We start from the raw sequence: 21,094 nt of genomic DNA, 5'->3' as shown, positions 1-21,094 counted from the left end.
TAGAAAGGTGATAGATCTTGCCTAATGTTGTCAGGTCAAGGTATGATTTCAGGCAGTCGGTGGACAAAGTCTGAATTCTCAGCCTTTCAGCTCTATTGCTCTCTGCTTAGCAGCAGTTACAAATAAGTTAATGGAAAGATAAGAAAAAAAATGGTGAAAATTGCACAGGTGGCGTTAATGTGGGCTAAAAAAAAAAGAAAAACTTGTTTTTAAAAGCAGAAATATGTATGTAATAGATTGTGCCTTTAACACAACATATAAAGGACTGACAAACTCATGAAATGAAGTTCTGTTGGCAATCCCATTGTGAAGAGTAAATATTTGTTAGCTTAAATAAATAACTAAACTTCCCTAAATTTATATCCCTCCTTCCACTGTAAACTAAAAGATTTGGAGGCAGGAATCTTTGAGGAAACCCCAACATACAAATTCTCACATATTTGTGATCTTCCAATACGCATCTCTTGCTGAGGTTTAACCCAAGGACCTCCGGTCAAGCAAACAGGTCTTTTTCCTGACAATGGAAAGATAAACATGACCCCGAGGCATGAATGAGTTAGTTGTCTTCCATTGTGGGTCTTGCTCAAAGCACCTCTGGGTGAGAAACAGTTTTTAGGACAAAGAAAGTGCCTCAGCCGGCAATTAAATAAAGTGACATTTGCTTGCTTTGGCCAAGCATCCCATACCTTTGGTAAAGAAGGAAACAGTGTTTACATAAGCAAATAAGAAGAATGTGGAGGACTGGACCCATTCCTGCATGTGACAAAAGAGAGGCTCTGCTTTATATTTTGAGCATTGAGATAGAACGAAGTCAAACATATTTATTTAATAACAGAGTAAAAAAAGAACAGCTGTGGAAAATATTTAGAAGATGATACATAGAGAATCACACACACACAGATATAGTTACAGCATAGACAAAAGAATGGTGACAGGATATCAGAGGTTTTTCTTTTTCTTTTTTTAAAATCTATTTCCCTGAAATTAAAAAAAAAAAAAACCTGCACACACAACTGTAATTTAAATAATGTAATTAGGCAGCCCAGGTGCCTCAGTGGTTTGGCACCACCTTCAGCACAGGACGTGATCCTGGGGTCCTGGGATCGAGTCCCACATTGGGCTCCTTGCATGGAGCCTGCATCTCCCTCTGCCTCTCTCGTGAATAAATAAAATCCTTTAAAAAATAATAATAATGTAATTAATAAATATCAGATAGAAACGATTCAAACAGTGTGGATATGTGATAACGCCTAGCACTTTTGAGCATCTGCTATACACCAAAAATCCTTCCAAACATATTCATTTATTCAGTCCTCTGATTTCTGTGGAGGTGGTTATTATTACTAACCCAGTTTTAGCAGATGGGGCAACGGATCCCCTGAATTGGAAATTGCCTTGAGTAAGATCACCCAGCATCTAAGCTATGGTGTAACACAGGCAGTTGGATTCAAGCAATGTGTACAACTACCAGAATTCCCCGGGGGTTTGCAGGGGTTGTTTAAGGAAAAGAACAAGAGACCACAGTTCTGTATCTGTCACCCCTCACCCAACCACTGCCAGTCCCATCATTGCCCAGAGGCAAGGTCCTTACTTGCCTGAGACTTTCCCAATTTTTTAAAAAAGATTTTATTTAAAAAAAGATTTTATTTTATTATTCATGAGAGACACACAGAAAGACGCAGAGGGAGAAGAAGGCTCCCTGTGGAGAGCCCGATGCGGGACTCAATCCCTGAACCCTGAGGATCATGATCTGAGCCAACAGCAGATGCTTAACCACTGAGCCACCCAGGCATCTGAGACTTTCCCAGTTTTTAAAACCACAAGTCTTGTTTCCCAGGAACTGGCAAACTGATATGATTGTTCACCCTACCCACAGGGCACTTCGCAGGTAATAGTTGGCTTATATCTTTAGCATGAATATATCTTCATTTACACAGATACAAAGTGCTCCTCTGTGACCTGTTCTTCTCACATCTCAGTGTATTAAGAAGCCTCTTCCCTTCTCGCTCCTTTTAATAACTGGATATGCCTTCACTATAAAGTTGTACAGTTGCTCCTCTGCTGTGTTAAAATGAGAAAAAAAGTATAATCAAGGAACAGGAATAATGGTCACATTTGAGGAAGAAGCCAACACTTAAGGACAAAAAAATAAAGGATGAATGGAATGAATAAGAAAGAAAATCTCCAAGAAGCAGAAACAAAAAGAAAAGGTGAATGGGGAAAAATAAGTGGGCATGATTTTACTTCCAGAGGAAGGAAGTTCTCAGTAGATGAATGTCAGGAAGTCAGGAATCCAGCTCGGGCTCTACTCCTAGAGAACTGCATGCCCAGGGATGAAATGCTCTGCCTCAGTTTCCACATAGGGAAAGTGAGAAGGGTGAGCCGTGCCCAGCCAAGTAGAGAGAATGCCTGTGAGGACTGAGTATAAAGCACTTCAGCTAATTGTGCAAATGTAAAGCATTAGATGGCATCCTGGTTAAAGAACCAGCCAACAGGTGTTACTGTGATCACTGAAGTATATGGCTCAAAGGAAGAGATTACAGGGTGATGAAAGATTCTAAGCTGGCGATACTTTTATGTAGAAGATTCACCCAGGGAGGTTGTTAAAAAGTGGAAATCCAGAACCCCACCCCAAAATTACTGAATTTTTCTCTGGAAGTGGAACCTGTGCATTATGTCATTTTAGTGTTTTCACCCAGCAAATCCTGATGCAAACCATCCAAACTGTTGAACTGAGGGCCAGCGTACTGCACAACAACAGTTGGCATCATTCACTTCTGTGGCAGTGCCAATAGCTCAGCCTGGGAACGCCTGGCCCTGTGACAGTCGGGCCCCCCTGAAAACTATCAGAGATGTCCCTTGATCCTTTACTAACAACAGAGAAAGGGCCATGAGCACCTGCTGTGCACTAGAATTTTTCACACACATTTTTTAAAATTTATTTTTGTATTTGGTTGGAATGGACATAACATAAAACTGTCTTAGTTCAGTGGTATTTAGTACATTCGCAGTGTTGTACAACCACCTCCTTTATCTAGTTTCATATATACGTTATCTCATTTAATCCTCCTGACATTCTGAAAGATCAAATATCTGTTATCTGCACAAGTGGCAGAAAGAAGGCTAGAACAGCTTTAGTGATTTGTCCAAGATTGGACCATCGATGCAGAATGAGGTGGGGATGCCAATCCATGCCAACCATCCAAAGCCCTTTCAAATACATGGGTAGAAGGAGAGACCCTGGGATTTCCTATTTTCTTTCTTTCTTTTCAAGATTTATTTATTTATTTTAGTGAGAGAGAGAGAACACACAAGCAGGCAGAAAGGGAGAAGCGAAGACTGTCAAGCAGCCTTCATGCTGAGCATAAGCCCGACACGGGGCTCCATCTCACAACCCTGAGATCATGACCTGTGCTGAGATCAAGAAACAGATGCTTAACCAGCTGAGCCACCTGGGATTTCCTCTTTTCATGGAAAACACTGAAACAGAGCTTAGGACATTGGAGCATTCATGTCATAACATTAATCTAAATAAATCAATAGGTATGATGCTTTAGCTCTCTCTACATTTTCCCACTTCCTACCTGCAGTCAGTGACTATTCCTTTTTAAGGACATGTTCTGCATAGATGTCCAATCACAGGTTTCAGTTTAAACACAAGGTAAATTAACAACTTTTCCCTGATAGGAAAGGAAGGGAACTTTCCCAAAGTGTAGATTAGCCCACAGAGAGTAACAAATGATTGGATGTGTCTTCTGCCTCAGGATCAAAAGGACACAAGTATTCCCAAGCCTGGTCAGCTGACAAAAGTGGGACAAACACACTTTTAGATAGGACAGCCGTATAATTCATCGCCCCACTGGAGCCGGGACATTTGCAGAAGGATGCTTGTGCTGAGTGCCATAACAGCAGGCCAAAACAGGGCTGTCCAAGACAAATGAGGACACATGGTCACTTAACTTGTAGGACCTCTTACCAGGGTCTGAAATGCCATCACTCCTCAGCAGTGTCCAAAAGCAGGAGTAGAGCAAACAAAGCATGTTGAGAAATAAATGAGAAATAAATGCTCAGAGAACAATAAAACCCAGCAAGGAAAAACCAAGCCAAGTGAAGTATCCACGGAGGTTTAAAGTCAGTTGATTGCAAAACAATAGCGAGGAGAGAAGTCAAAAGTAAGAAAGTCTGCAAGAAAATATGGACCAGGCCAAGCCAAATGAATCTCAAAAACCCAGCACCCATAAAACAAGCAGAAACATAAAAGTTCAGTGAGGGCCTGTAGCAGCCCAATTAAGTCCAAACTAATATGGCTGTAAAAGAAAATGCCTCTTGAGGTTGGAGCAGAAGCTAAATAGAAATCAGATGACATAGAAGAAAAGCCAGCAGATGACTCATAAAAATATCCCTTGAAAAGGAAAGTTAACAGAAAAACAGAGAAACATCCAAGGAAAACGAATCCTACCAGTTCAGGGGCTGGTCCAGCACGAGGCTTCTGGTGGCCCACCAAGTCACAGACGCAGAGAGACTGGAAAATTCTGCTTCTCTTGCAGCTCACGCCACTGGATTGCAAAGCTGAGGCAGACGGCTGGAGTGTGTGTGTGTGTGTGTGTGTGTGTGCATGTGTGTGTGCACGCAGAGCGGAGCGAGATAAATGTGGAGCTGCCCAAGGCTTAGCACAAGAGTTACCCAACTCCCAGCCTCCCCGACCTCCAGTTCTCAGAAAGGGCGGGCAGGATTTACTGAGCACAGCAACAGGCCTTTAACCATTTTGCGAGGACTTTCGCTTGCCAGGATTCTGCAAGCGGTCTTGCCCTTTATTATTGGGCTGGGATTGTTTTCCCCATTTTGTCCTGTGTGATGGAGAAGCCAAGATTTGGGAATTTTAAGGCCTGGACTTAAAGCTCAATATTTTCACTGGTAGCTGAGGGACCTTGGGCAAATACCTTTTGCTCTCTTGGTCTTAGCTCTCCTGTCTTTGACAGGGAAAAGATATTATTTCCTTTGATACTTGTGAAGACAGGGATCATCCTTAAGAGTTCCCGGGGGGAGTTGTCTGGCAACAGTATGTGCTCACAAGGAGGGTGTCTCCCTCCTCTTTCCCATAGTAGAGAAGAAATGGTTAAAGGCACAGAAGACTCAAGTTCTTACTTGAAGTCAAGCAATATTTAGGAACCATGTCAGGACCAAGATTCAGTGCTTCTGGTTCCCCTCAGCACAGATGCTGTTCTCAGTCTGCTGCTCCACCTCCCTGCAGCAGGGGGTAGATGGTCTCCAGAGTGCCACAGCTCCCAATTCAAGCACCAGAAAGGCTCTGCTCTCTACCTTAGGACCTTCTCCAACACCATGGAAGTGACTCCTCTTCCAACAAGACAAACCTGGAACTGCAGGGTTGGGAGGGGGGTAATATACCCCAAAAGTCAACCCCAACCAACCAAGGTCAGGAGTTTTTGGGAAAATGGTCCCAGTCTCCCTGTTCTGATTCCTGCAAGGTTCCCCAGTATGATTGATCCCTTTGTCCACAGTAGTAACCTGAAGGTATGGATTCAATACTCCTTATTAGCTTTTCTCCTTTTCCATTCTCACTGTCTCTGCTCCCTCATTCCCCCAAGAAACTCCCTGCATCCAAGCCCTCATCTCAGGTCCTGCTTTGGGGAAACCCAACTAAGACACCGTCTCCTTTCCCTGTCTCAAGTGAGGACCTTGTGTGGCCTTGCTTTCTGCCCTCCTCTCTTAGAATTCCAAAAGTGTCACCTGGAGAAGAGCATCATGATAAGGGCTCCTGTTTACTGACCATGCACTATGTGCTGGGCAATGTACAGAGGGAAAAAAAGTTAGGATGACAGGTTGGCTATAACAACAAAAAACATTTCTTCTAATGATACTAGAGTGAGTTACATCAGTGTGGGTACAAATATTTCTACCTCCTCCTTCCTCGTATGGAGAGCAAAGGGAAGAGTAAGCCAGACCTGAGATTATTTAAAATCATGTTAAAGAAAGGGTGTATGTCATAGATTCTGTGGCTTTGCCATGCCGAAGGGTGAAAGTCCTCTGTGAGATGACTACTCCTAGAAGACTCTTTCTTTTTTTTTTTTTTTTCTCCTAGAAGACTCTTAATGAGCTTTTGGAAATGTAGAAGTAGTTGTGATGTTAATTTCAGGTGGGAGCTGAAGAGCTAAAAAGACAAAAATTTAGGAAGAGATTATAGGTACCAGAAGAAAGAAAGAGTGGGTGAAGCCTAGGAGTGTGGCAAGGGGGGAGGTGTCCAGCAGTAGCACATCTAGTGACAGATGTCCACAAGGGAATGTTTAATAAAACTTTAAGAACAGTTGAGTAAACCCTGGGAGATGAGCCCCCTCTCTTGCTCCCAACTTTTATTAGGAATGGGCCACACAACTGTCCATATTAACAGATTCCTGGTGGGGAGGATAATGAAATACTACACATTTCTTTTGACATGGGTCAGAGAAAGAAAAGTAGCAGCAAAAGACAAGTCATGACTCAGAGGAAACAGGCAATCAGAGTAAGAAGTTACTAGGTGAAAAGTCATCCTCTACCAGGACACTACCTAAGGAATTCCTGAATTCACAGTGTAGATATGGAGAAGGACTTGACCTGAGATTTTTTTTACAAAGGAGAGTGACTCAAAGAGCTGAATTTGCGGGCTTGGGGGGGGATACCAAAGAGTTGAATTATAAATTCACTATCTCTCTTAATTCCCAAATGGTGATACTTGTTTGATGGATGAGGATTTTGAGGCTCAGTGGGGTTAAAGTGAAGTTTTGAGGTGGGGGATGATTTGAACACAGCCCTGAGTTTGAAGCCTTGCATTATACACATCCTGGACCTGGCTTGTATTATGCTAGAAAAGGACTCAGGTCTTACTCAGATTTGCCTATCCCATTTTGTGTTGTGCTTTTAAAAATCTGGGTTTACAATGTTTTTCACATTGACTAAAAGTATAAGATCAAAGTCTTGAAGATTCATCAAATTCAGTTTTCCGTCTTTTTATCCTCTAATCAACAGAAAGGGAACTAGTTCTTCCTTCCACAGGTGTTGCATTTTCAAAATCTCATGTTGATTACACTCATACCCATGCGTGAGCGCGCATGCACACATGCACACACACACACAGAGCACACGCAGCACAGTCTGCTTAGGATAGTGCAGATTGAAGTTGCATAGGTGCCACTGCATTTCTATTGTCAATAAAGTATTGGATGTGTTTGCTTGGGTTTTCTGGACAGGATTTAGAAATGATGTTCCTGAAATGATTCCCGTTACAGAGTCTGAATTAAATTAGGAGAGCAACATTTGGCAGCATGGACAGTGGTCCTCCAAGCTTTTATGCATCCAGTTCAGAAACAACAACAGCACCAAACCCAATATCTTCAAGATTCCCAACAATTTCATGTCATGTTACAGGAGAAAGTATTCATTCACTCATTCATTCAAAAAATACCGAGTTCCCTCTGTGCATCAGGCAGTGTCTTAGGTACTTGGCACCAAATTAGACCCAGACAAAGCCTACCAAGAAATGCCTGCCTTGTGAAGTCAAGGGAAAAGACGTAAAATAAATTGCGAGTGTGAGAACGAGAATAAATAAGGTATACTAGGGGATCCCTGGGTGGCGCAGTGGTTTGGCGCCTGACTTTGGCCCAGGGCGCCATCCTGGAGACCCGGGATTGAGTCCCACGTCGGGCTCCCGGTGCATGGAGCCTGCCTGTGTCTCTGCCTCTCTCTCTCTCTCTCTCTCTCTCTCTCTCTCTCTCTGTGTGGCTATCATAAATAAATAAAGAAATAAGATATTTTTTTTTAAAAAAAGGTATACTAGGAGGTGACAGATGCAATGAAAAAGGGAAACATTAGAGCAATGTGGAAGGAATTGGGGACAAGTGAGCTGTGAGTTGCCCTGTAAATAGAGTAGCCTCTATAGGACTCATTGAGAAGGTGATAGCTGCATAAAGACTGGAAAATTAATGATTCATGAACAAATCATTTAGGAAACCCAGGATATCTTTCTGAGATTGGCTTGGCAATGAAATTCTGGCCTGGAAGCTTTGCCTGTCTCATGACTGTGTCTGTGAAATTCCACAGGGAGGCAGCAGATCCTAGTGATGGCTGCAGCCTTGGGGAATTTGGCCAAGGAATGCCTTGTGCTTCCCAATTACAGAGGGTCTCAAGGATTCCTTGTCCTGAGTGCTGTGGAGGCATTTGTCCCTCTCCTTATTCAAGATGTTGGTTGGTTGGCTTCATTGGTCTTTGTAACAAAAGCATTAGCAATATAGCTTTCCCGTATTGAGACTTTTCTATGTGCCATGCACTAGATGCATTATTGCATTTATAACCTCTGAGCTAGATCTTATTGCTGTTCTCATTTCTCAGGCGAAGATGCTGATGCTCAGAATCTCATGACAAGTGATGGGAAATCACGAATTGCCATAAAGTCTCTGGAAAATCTTTGGACCCTGAGCTGATTGAAAGAAGGAATCTTTCTAGATTTATTTGTGAAATGTGCTTGTTTTAGGTGGGATGTGATGTAGTGAATTCAATACTAGAATCTTGAAGATCGTCAATCTCAGGATGATAGTAATGATGTGTTTATTGAACAGTGCCAAACACTATACTCAATGCTTTATGTACACCCTAACTACTGGGCTCAGCTGCTTCAGGTGAGGGAAAGAAGTCACCGACAGTATGCTCAGGCACTGTGTGTCTTAATATATCAGTTTCCCTCCCCAAATACTTTATTCACGTCACACATGACCCACAAAAACATTATGACAACCCCAAGGTATATAATGTGAAACAAGACAAGACAAAGCCTTTTTTTCCCATATCAACCAACGTGAGAGCCCATATATATTCTTCCAAAATTAAAAAGTAATTATATCTAATGCTGTACGTAGTATTTGAACACTGTAAATTTTTACTAAACTGTGTAAAATAACATAATATGAAAGTGGTGTCTCTTCTACTCTCAACCATGTAGTAGGAATTGCCAATCACATATCTGAAGGGTTTGTTTCTGGCAGTTACCATTATCCCTTTAGATAATACATTTATGCTACTAGTTCCTAATGTAGCAACTCCAGAGCAATGCTTTTCCCTCCTTGCTAGCTCATTATTACCCAAGAAACTACAGATTTTTGTTAAGTACTTTTTCAGTTCTTCTCTACTGGTTAAGTCTGGTGATTTGAATAATATGTTTTTATTTTTATTTTAAAGATTTTATTTATTTATTTATTCATGAGACAAACACACACACACACAGAGGCAGAGACACAGGCAGAGGGAGAAGCAGGCTCCATGCAGGGAGCCTGAGGTGGGACTCGATCCTGGGTCTCCAGGATCACACCCTGAGCCGAAGGCTGCACTAAACAGCTGAGCCACCCAGGCTGCCCTGTTTGTTGCCCTATTTTTAATACATAAAACTTAAAACACGACTGTTAACTTTTTTATACTGAATCCCCCCCCCCCCTGAAAATTGGTGAACTTCTATTTATTCTATGTCTGGTGGGCTAAGCTTCCTCCTGGCACTCACCACTCACGGGTCAAAAGTTTGCCCTGTGGGAATAAATAAATAAATAGTAATATTACCCCCGCTCTGGGGGAAGCCAGAACATTTACCATTTTGGGGAGTGGTGGCAAGAGCCAGAAATAGGGGGAGTAACTGGTTGGCCTCTGTTCCTGTGATGTTAAGGGGGCTGAGGCTCAAGACACCACTGTATGTCTGTGACATTGGTGAGGTTCAGAATCTGAGGTTGTACGTTAGTTGTATTAGCTGTATCCGATACTGTCTCATTGCCCTCTTTTTATGCATTAATTTCTTGTTTTATGTACATAGTATTTTCTTGAATATAATTAAGGTTATTTATTAAAATGTGTTCATCTCCTCTATTCCCCAAATAATTCTCAAAATATTTCCTGGAGGTGTTGTTTTACTCTTCAGTTTGTCCCTTTCATTGATTAGTCTTCATCAGATGACTAAGATTTAGGCACTTATTTATCTTAATAATTGTAAAATGTTTATGACAACAAATACTCCCTGAATGAGTGCTTACTATATGCCAGCTACTATCGTTTTATGTTTTAGCATCAATTCCTTTCATTGCTATCTCACATAAGGAAATGGAGTTACTAAGTGGATACTACAGGATTCAACCCCCAGCCTCTGACCCTAGAGATTGAGCTCTTAGCCACCACATTATACATGGTTTGCATTTAGATTTTATTTGATTTAAAGCATCTGAACCTTAAAGTAGCCCAAAAGTCAAAGAAGACTATTGATCCTATATCCAATCTCCTGTTCTTCTAAGGTAGGAAATCTGTTAGCTGGACTTACGGCTATAGACTTTGACCTGAACAAGGAATAAGCTTCCTCACATTTAAGCAATTTTTATTTGTCTACATGTTACTGCTCTTGTTCCTTGCAGCCTGATATAATCCTAAATAATGCAATACTAAAAGAAAAAAATAGCAGTTACCTATCTCTTGTCCAGCCCCCCACTGTGCGCAATATTTTTCACTGTATCTTCCCATATTTGCACCTATATTTCTGAATGATATATTTTTGCTGTGTTTTCTTGATTAATCAATTTTGACAATATTTATTGACTGCCTTTTATGGTTGATGTGAGCTTCACTCTCTTAAATCTTTTCTTCCTCTTCTCTCACAACATAGATCTATTACAACATATTCAGTTAAATTGATATTCTCTAATTACATTGATATGATTTTCTTTAAAGATTTTATTTATTCATGAGAGGCAGAGGGGGAGAGGCAGAGAGGAAGAGGCAGAGAGGGAGAGGCAGGCTCCATGTAGGGAGCCTGGTGCAGGACTCGATCCCAGGACTCCAGGACTCCAGGACCATGCCCTGGGCTGAAGGCAGGCTTTAAACCACTGAGCCACCCAGGGGATCCCCCATTGATATGATTAAATGAACATTAATCACTCATGAGGCAACTTGTCAATTTTGCTTACATTTCTTCTTTTACTTTTCCTTTGGTGTAATTTTCTTTTTATCAGTGAGTTTTTTCTGCAGTTGTGAGGTTTTCCTTTAATCCTTATTGGACAGGCTTTAATTTCCATTTTATAGTTGTAGACTTTGAGGCCCTTCCTCTCACTATAGAAATAATAATATATTTTTTAAAGATTTTATTTATTTATTCATGAATGACAGAGAGAGGCAAAGACACAGGCAGAGGACGAAGCAGGCTCCCTGCAGGAGCCCAATGCGGGACTCAATCCCCGGACCCAGGATCACGCCCTGGGCCGAAGGCAGACACTCAACCCCTGAGCCACCCAGGCATTCATTCATTCATTAGGCATCCTAATAATATATTATTGCAATAATAATATTATTAGGTGTTACATTATGTTAAGCACCGAGCTTGATGCTCAGGGAGTGCCCTCTCTATAGTGCCTGCTGGTGTCCCCACTTACAGAGCACAATGTTAAGGCAAGATTGAAGTATCTAGCCCATGATCACACACAGCTGATGGGGGTAGAGTCAGGACTTGGACCAAGGTCTTTCTGACCCCAGAGGTTAACCCTCTTAATTAGGGATGGAAAGAGGAGGAGAGGGACATCATCAAAATGCTGAGGATGACCAGACGGGAATACGTGCTAGCCTGACAAGAGAGGAAGTACATACCAGATAAACATCAGCCTCCTCTTAACAAAGAACTCCTGACTCAGCCTAGCATGGAAACAACAGCATTTTGTTTTTGTTTTTGCTTTTGTTTTTTACTACTGGTCTATGGAAGAACCTGGACATTTTGCTTTAAAGTAGAAGAAGGGCAATGAGCAGGGGCCAACAGATCTTCGTTTTCTGAATATGAATGGAGCAAGCTTTCCTATGGTCCCACAGCTAACCGGCAAGGGGACAATGTCACCCCAGGGCCTCAGCTGACAGGACCCAGACTCTACACACGGAGTCCTGTTTCGTGGTTATGCTCTTAAATTCACTGCTTCGACCCTCTGGGGGGCTCGGCGAGGACGTTTTCCAAATCGAAATCCACACACACAGTGAAAAGGTGACCCTGCTACTTGTGTGTGCCAGGGCCACCCTGAGAGGTGAGGTGGGATGCTCTGATGCTGGCACTTCCTTGAGAGATATTTGGATGATTTGAGGGAGAACTCAAGAGCATCTTTAAGATTGGAGTCACCCGAGAAAATCTGGGGGGACCAGAGTAGAGATATTGGAAGTAATGAGATCAATAATGAGACGTTAATGAAGTAACGGCTTACTCCTGCCTGTTGAGTCAACGCCTTCCTGGGTGTAAATAAATCGTGAATTACAGGAACAACATTACCTGAGATTTACAGAATATCTCTCAGCTGTTTGAAAAAGCTGTCTCTCCCTGAGGATCAGAGGAAGATTTTTTTTTTTAATTATCCTGAATTACTAAGATTACCGTTTACTGGTGAATTGTCATTTCCTACTGGACTCTCAAAAGTGCTTAATTATATGTAGTGAATAATTTGCTCCAGCTTTAAAAATAAACTGGGATATGGCCTAAGTCTCTGTTTTAAAAACCCTTATGGGAATGTGCTACTAATATAAGTGAAATCAGTGTCTGCACAATTCCCAGAGTAGCAGTGTATCCTTACCCTGGTCTATAAAATTAGTATTATAATGTGTACCTCTTGGGGCTGAGGTGAGGCTGAGTGATAGTAATCAGCAACTGGCTACATGTTAGGCTGTTCCGAGAGCTTTATATACATATACACATATATATTAACTCATTATTCTTGCAACAACCCTATGTGATGGGTACTATTGTTATCTTTAGAGATGGGGACATTGAGGCACAGAGAGGTTAAGTCACACAGCCAGTAAGGGATAGAACTGAGGTTTCAACTCAGACTGTCTGACTGCAGAGCTCACATTCTGAGAAACAAGAAGGAGGTTGGATCAGTACAGTGGGTGGTAAAAATCCCATAAGAGGCAAAAAGCAGGGCAGCCCAGGTGGCTCAGTGGTTTAGCACCGCCTTGAGCCCAGGGCCTGATCCTGGAGACATGGGATCAAGTCCCACGTCGGGCTCCCTGCACGGAGCCTGCTTCTCCCTCTGCCTGTGTCTCTGCCTCTCTCTCTCTGTCTCTCATGAATAAATAAATAAAATCTTTAAAAAAAAAAGAGGCAAAAAGCAGTTAGAGTGGGAGAGAAGAGTCAGGCTGCAGGCAGGTGATGATGCTAGGTTCTTGGAGTCCTTAAAAAGTGGAAAGTGAGAAGGAACAGTATTCTCAACATTAGGAAAGGACTAGAGATCTGTGTGTCCTACCAACACCTCCAGGACCCATCCCCACTGGCTGGCTTGTGCCCTAGTGGGAAGTATGGGGCTAGCAAGACCTCAGGAAGGAATAGCTTTAAGGGGGCACCAGGGAGGCTGCACCGCAACACTTGGCCCTGGAACTCTGGCCAGAGCATTGAATCTTCTGCTCTGCAATCTGGCAGAAAAGCAGAAAGACTCCAACTTTATTTCATTTTTGGCAGTGGGAAGCTCTGTAGTGACCAGGGTGGAACAAACAAACATGGAGGGTGCCTCCTCAAATGTTTCAAGACTCCAGGACCTTTAAACAACCCAAGGAAAGGAAATGAACTTCATGCAGTCTCACCTTAGGGGGGTTAGCGGTTGAATTTACCTGATTTTTTGAAGGAAGAAATGAACCGTTTCAGTTGGGAATATGACCAGAACATGAATGACAATCAGTTGACAATTTCTGAAGCTAGGTGAGGAGTATATGGGGGTTTACGATGCTGTTTCGTCTACATTTGTTTCAGTTTTAAATTCTCTCCATATAAAGGCTGAAAAGGATAAACGTGTTATTTCTTGCACACCTGAGATTGTGGCTGCACATTCTCACCTGCTACTTTTAGATAAAACCAAACAAAAAGGACTCTGTAATCTGAGAGTCTTGTGTGTCTGATTCTGACAGATACAGACATCCACAACTCTGAATTACAAGGGCACCACATTGTAGGGTTGACGTGACTTTTGTGGTGTTTGAAGGAGACCTAAGACCAGCACTACTTTACTTTACCATCGCACCACCCCACAATTCATCACCAAATGAATGAAGCAGACGACCAAAGTACAGGTGTTTTGTTGGTAAAGTCAATTGAAGAAAATAGCGTGGCCCGCAGCTACTTCTGGACCTCGTCAGTATTTGATGCAAGTCTAGATCTTGGCACATGGCACCGGAGCAAGAATTCCTATTCATGGAATCCCTGTTGCACATGCCACCTTGGACACAAGAAGAAGGATGAACATCTGAACCTGATTCTGGAAGCAAGTCTTGGACTCAACTCTTATATCCTATCCAGTTCATAAAACACCCATATCATCTGAAGTCCAGGCAGACCCAGACCAGAAGGAAAAAGAAGGTCAAGCAACATGTTTCTCTCTTCCTTCTTCCAACAATTATTGCTTTCTGTCTGCTGGCGACCCTTCCCAAGACTTAATGAGACTTAATTCATTGAATCTTTGTAACGACTGACTAGGACAGGTACAGTTATCCCTATCTCTCTATTCCTGCAGCAGAGGGAAGTAACAGTGAGATAATATATTTTACTAGCAGGTGGTGAACTTGAACTTTAAGACCAGTCTGGCTTCAGGGCCCTCACACTTAACTATTCCCCAAGCTGCTTCAGGAATGGTACCTGTTTTTTGGGAAGGAGGGAAGAAGGGTGAGGGAGGAAGGACTGGACATGTTACTTCAATAATGTTGCTAATAAACATGAGGGGGTGGGGTTAAAGTAATTATCACTGATTAATTGTGGGCCAAGAAAGATCTAGTTACTTTTTAGCCTCCTTCTCAATTTCCTCATTTGTAAAGCAAAGAGGTTGGATTCTCACAAGAATATGCAGCTGCTCTATCCCCTCCTGCCATGGAACAATGGCAGGAACGATGCTCCATCACAGCCACGGTATATGGGATCTGAAGTGTGTATAGTTCTGGTGACTCTTTTAAGAAAAATAATACAAGATCACAAATACAAAATTTTGGTGTGAAACATGGAATGAGAAAGGAGGAGCTGGGGACTCAAATTAGAATCTTTCTTTTGGGGTACTGTGGACTTCTCTGGATGTTCTTTCTGTCATAATTTGTTTTGTTCTCCTGCAGGCAGACGAGGCTTTGGGGACCAATTCCCATTTGGTCAGTTAGCATCTAACTTGCACTTACTTATTAGGCAAGGTGGGTCCCTCGCCCCCCCTCCCTCCACACAGCCTCCACCTGTTATGGATCAGAGTTCAAGACAAATTCTGTGGTTTAAGGAATTGCTTTTGTTGGAGAAAGGGGAAATTTACATAAGCCAAGATCAACAAGAGAAGGCGTGAGCCTGCCTTGGTCTTGTTATTACACAAAAGTCCACACCAGATCAGGGTGTTCTGCTGTATTTCCTCCTGTGGGAAATCATCAGCTTCTTGCTTTCAGGTGGTCTGGATTTGAGAATCAACTATTCCGAAATTTTCTGACAATGATAGCTGCCTAGCACCTGGAGACTCTGGAGCCTATGGGATGTTGCAATTTCTCTCATAGGGGAAAGGGAATCCTTGGTGCCATGGGAAGCTGAGCATGACCTTTCTTGTAGAAGAAAGGTGCACCTCTGACCTGATCCCAGCCAGCCTGCTGTCCACTTCATCTGGAGTAGATACACAGGATCTCCCACAGAAATTTTTGCTCATTGAACCACATGTCTAGACTCACGTCAATTGTTGCTTTAAAATGGTTCACTATATAATGTACTATTTACTGAGCACTTGCTGTATTACTGAGTACTTACTAACCCTATGGAATAGGTTCTATTATTACAACCATTTTGTAGAGTGAGGAACAGAGGCCTAGAAAAACAGTATAATCCACTATTGTCACACCTGGCCCATGGCATATATGCAAATCTCTGATCTCACAGTGTACTAAAACCTTTTTTCTATAAGGCCTCCTGGCATCGAGAGAGGGAAAACCAGGATTTAGGAAATCAAAATTTTAATTCTGGGATTATCTGGACAGGCTTCAGTGAGCACTCGAGGGCAGGTCACTTGCAGCCTTAAAGGTAGCCCTCTCCACGGGGTAAGAACAAGGCCCCCACTCCAGCATTGGGGAATGGGCTAAAGGACAATTCTCTAAATGGTAGTACTATAATAACATTAGTAAAACAGAATCTGTCTCTTCTTCGCTTTGGGATCTTTGGTATTTGCTGGGTGCTCAATGAATTTTAGAAGAATGAATGAAATGAGAATTCCTTTTGGCTTGAGAAGTAGAATTTTGGCACAAGTTGGAAAGCAAGAGGCATAAAGAAACAAAGTAAACTCAGTAATATCCTATTTCAGTTCACACATCTTTGATAATAAGTCATTGAAGAGAACGCACACATACACACACCCAGACATTACACCATACATACCACACATTGCAAATAATTCTTGAAGCTAAGTGTGACTAGATTACCTGGCAAAGCTCTCAATGAGACTCATGGGCTTCCTTTCAAATTGCCACTGACATCATACCATCACATTAATTTTTAAAATTGATCTGTCCCGGGTGTATTGTGGAGGTAAAACTGAAGGACTATATTTCTCCCTTTCTCACCTTTCTAGTGTAACTCTCAGGTACGAATATAGATTGAAGTGTTGCTGTTGTTAAAATGACACAGTTTTTCACATAGGCTAAGATTAGTTTCAGAAGAAAAATTCACAAGCCGTGGTCCAGCTTAGGAGCCCGCCGTTGCTGACTTCCCAAACTGGCAAGAAATCAATCTGGTACCCTGACTTTATTGAGCACCTACTATGTGCCATGGATGAGTCAAACAGATGTTGTAAAAATGTTCTTGCAATGTGGTTGAAGAAGCAGGGCATAGATATAGACAATTTTCCTAATGGTGTAGTTAGTACGTAAGAATTAGCATTCATAATTAATATTAAAACTAAGAAAGGCTTAAATAGTAAGCCAGTGCAGTTAACTACATACTAAGATGTCTTGGGACTAACAGTCTTAGGGTTGATTGAGTGGTTTAACCATCACAGGGCTCTGCATAGCTGTCTCTGAGATAGTCGTATTTCCCTCATGGGCATAAGATGGCTGCCACACATTTAGGTAAGACATTCTCATATGGCTATGCCTGAAGGCAAGGGGGTGTCTAGTAAGAAAGATCTCCATGCACACTTCTCTCTCTCTCTCTTTTTTTACTTTTCTCTTTTTTCATATAAAACTATTTTGCCCAAAAATTTCCAACAAGGTCAGTCCCAGTGGCTTAGCGGTTTAGCATTGCCTTCAGCCCAGGGTGTGATCCTGGAGACCCAGGATCAAGTCCCACATAGGGCTCCCTGCATGGAGCCTACTTCTCCCTCTGCCTGTGTCTCTGCCTCTCTCTCTCTCTCTCTCTCTCTCTTTCTCCTTCTCTCTCTCTCTCTCTGTCTCTCATGAATAAATAAATAAAATTTTTTAAAAATTTTTCCAATAAGCATACTCATATTGCATTGACCAGATCTGGGCCACAAGGACAAGCCTACCTGCAAGAAAGTCTAGAAATAGAAATATCTGGGATTCTCAGGTTCTATAACAGGAAGCAACAAAGAAGTAAGAGAGATGACAATTGGTCATTGAAAATCCAATCCAAAGTCAGAAATAATGATAAGCTGCCAACAATGTGGCATAGACTGAGCTTTCCAATAGAATGTTCTTCAGTGATGGAAATGCTCTGTATCTGTGCTATCCAATATGGGAGTCACTAGTCTTTGTGGCACCTGACCATTAGAAATGGAGCTAGTGTGACTGAGAAACTGAATTTCATTTTTATTTAAATTTAAATAGCCATGTAAGGCTAGTCACTACTACATTGAACAATGTAGAATTATAAACAATATCTTCTTGGAGGTCAGATGCTAAACAGAGATCTCACTTGGAACCAAAATAATGTGGTAGCCTTAATGCAAGACGAAGAACTCGAAATGGATTCAGAAGACATTTGGGGTTTGGAAGTTTTCTAAGAGGGTGGACTTGTCCTATGGCAGGGATACAGAAAATAAGAAGGCATTCTTAGGAGATGCTAAGCAGATCAGTTTGATGGAAGTTGTTTTGTTTTGTTTTGTTTTGTTTTGTTTTGTTTTGTTTTGTTTTAGTGGAGGAGTGGGAAAAAAGCTGAAAAACAGGTTCAAGTCAGATGGCAGAAAATTTTTGGATGCCAGCTTTGACTGTGTGTAATAGGCAAGTTATGTTGTTGAGAGAAGAGTAAAATATGAAGTGGTTTCATAAGCCATTAAACCTGTTATAGTACAAAAGATTAACCTGGTGATGGTAGGAAGGATGGACAGAAGATAGGAGATTCAGTTATGACAGTGCTGCCTAAATTTTTTATATGAAAAATGATGTTTGTATTGCTCACTGTGGCAAATGGATAAGGCTGCTCGTGGTCAAGAGTGACCAGCCCCAAGACTCCAGCTGCCCAAGGCATTCACCCCCAAATACTCAAATGACAAACATCATGTCCTCATACCTGTACTCTTTTTATAGCATGGTAGTGAGCACCAGCACACAGCTGGCATCCTCTAAGTTAGTAGCCTGTTCTGAATTAAATAGGTAGTGATGTATATGAAAAAGAAAGAAAAGAATGTGAAACAATTTACAGAAGAAATTGAAAAGAATTGGGAACTAATTACATGTGGCTAGGATAGATTTTGCAGTCAACAGCAACTCCTAAATTTTAAGAATGATACCAGAAATAGGGGATCCCTGGGTGGCTCAGCAGTTTAGCCCCTGCCTTTGGCCCAGGACACCATCCTGGAGTCCCAGGATCGAGTCCCACGTCAGGCTCCCTGCATGGAGCCTGCTTCTCCCTCTGCCTGTGTCTCTGCCTCTCTCTCTCTCTCTCTCTCTCTCTCTCTCTCTCTCTTTCTGTGTGTCTATCATGAATAAATGAATAAATCTTTAAAAAAAAGAATGATACGAGAAATAAAAACAACTTGAGAGATTATGGATTGTTTTGAAGGCATATGGTGATTTGAGTTTAAGATATGGAGGCAAAAACTAGACTCCTATGGTGAACATCTCATTGGTAGCTCCCTAGCGATCCATGGCTCCAGTAGTCATGCTCGTCCTAGCTGCCTCCAATATTGACTCTGTGTTTGGCCATGTTACTTGTTTGGCCAATGGGACATTAACATGATACAGACAGAGACTTGACCTCTTGGAACCAGTCACCATGACATAAGGAAGCTCAGGCTAGACCACTGAATGATGACAGGTCATGGGGAGAGAGATGCGGAGCTATGTGAGTACGTCTCACATATTCCAGCCCTAGTCAAACTCCTAGTTGAGTGCCAGCATGGCAGTTGACTTTCAGCAGAAGAACCACTCAGCAGAGCTCAGCCATTTCAAAAATTGATGAGAAATAATAAATCATTGTTTTAAGCCGCTATGCTTGGTTGATTTGTTAGGCACCAATAAATAATGAAAATAATATTCAAATGAAAGTGTTCAGTGGGCCCTTGGTGATATGGGCATAGATCTCAGGCAAGAGATCTGAGCCTTAGATGTAACTTTGGAATGTATTCATGTTTCTGTTGTAGCTCTTACATTGTAATTAAATTGATTGCTTGTCTTCCCCACTAGACTGTGAACTCTTTGAAGATAGGGACTAGGTCTTTTGTAATTTCTAGTACACTATTGTCTGTTTCAAGGAGCCATAAAACAATAGAGCAAGGTATTGTGAAAAGGGAATCAGATAGACCAGGCCTGAACTCCAAGCCTCCCAATTTCTAGCTATGTGACCATTAGTAAGCCACCAGTCCTTACTGTGAAATGTGAGTAATGTCAACTGCCTCTCAAAGCCATTGAGAAGAGCCAGAGCCAGATGCAGTAGACACTCAATGAACTGTAATTTTTATTGTTGAGGATGAATGAAATGATCATTGAAACATGCACACAAATGGGATCAATTGAGGGGAAGTGCAGAAAAAGAAGAGCTGTGAGACTAGGGAATAACAAGGAGGCAGGTGAAGGAAAAAGTGATTCAGAGAGAGCTAGAGCAAGAGCAGGGGTATGAGAGGAAGATCCAGACCAATTGGAATGTAAGGAAAAGAACTGAGATTGGGTGGATTTTACTGACTATAAAAGGACAGAGATTTTTTTTAAGATTTCATTTATTTATAGAGAGTGTGGGGGTGAGCTGGGGTAGAAGGGGAAGGAGAGAGAGAGAGAAAGAGAGAGAGAGTGAGAGAGAATACCAAGCAGAGTCCCTGAAAGAGGCATGGGGCTCTATCTCACAACCCTGAGTTCATGACCTGAGCTGATATCAAGAGTTGGATGCTGAACCAACTGAAACATCCAGGTGCCCCTGGGGCAGAGATTTTTAATAAGAAAGTTTAAACTTTGGTTGGGCTTTCAGTATCCAGTAGAATTACCAGAGGGTAGGAATTTGTGGAGAATAAAGAAATGGTACAAGAAAGAGGAGTGTTATTTGCACGACACCTTTTGAAAGATTCAATCTCAGGAATCGAATTCTCTGAAGTCATTTCTCTCAATATAGAGACTGGAAAGACTCGTGTCTTTGAAACGTTGTAAAACACACACTAAAACCAATAGCTGCAAAACAGAACCATCAGTTATGCAAATATCCCTCATTACATTGTTCTAGATGTGGAAAGAAATAAGGGCAGACACTTTGGGTTTTTGGTTTTGGTTTTGGTTTTGATTTTGATTTTAGTATAGTTGACACACAATGTTACACTAGCTTCAGGTGTACAACATAGTGATTCCATAAGTTTATACATTATGCTTTGGTCACCACAAGTGTAGCTGCCATCTGTCACCATACAACATGACCACAATATCACTGACTATATTCCCCATGCTGTGCCTTGTATTCTTATTTTTTTAAGATTTTATTTATTTACTCATGAGAGACACAAAGAGAGAAAGAAACAGAGACACAGGCAGAGGGAGAAGCAGGCTCCACACAGGGAGCCCGATGCCCTTGTATTCCTATTACTTCATTCCATAACTGGAAGCCTGTATTCCCCACTCCCCTTCCTCCATTCTGCCCATGCCACCACCTCTTCCCTCCAGCAGCTGTCAGTTTGTTCTCTGTATTTAT

At 41.9% G+C, this 21,094-nt stretch overlaps 1 long non-coding RNA gene across 1 annotated transcript in view; it reads right to left on the bottom strand.

Annotated features, from left to right (window-relative positions):
* The window catches only part of LOC140593918 (uncharacterized), a 35,593-nt gene extending 30,919 nt beyond the window's left edge, over window positions 1-4,674 (bottom strand). The window contains exon 1 of the long non-coding RNA XR_011994343.1: window positions 4,460-4,674. This is a non-coding gene — a long non-coding RNA (uncharacterized lncRNA). The remainder of the gene's footprint in view (window positions 1-4,459) is intronic.
* Between the last annotated feature and the right edge of the window lie 16,420 nt (window positions 4,675-21,094).

This window comes from Vulpes vulpes, chromosome 9 (genome assembly GCF_048418805.1).
Source record: "Vulpes vulpes isolate BD-2025 chromosome 9, VulVul3, whole genome shotgun sequence".
Taxonomy (NCBI): domain Eukaryota; kingdom Metazoa; phylum Chordata; class Mammalia; order Carnivora; family Canidae; genus Vulpes; species Vulpes vulpes.
Note: the sequence above shows the minus strand (reverse complement) of the source record. Positions and strands in the feature narration are given on the sequence as shown.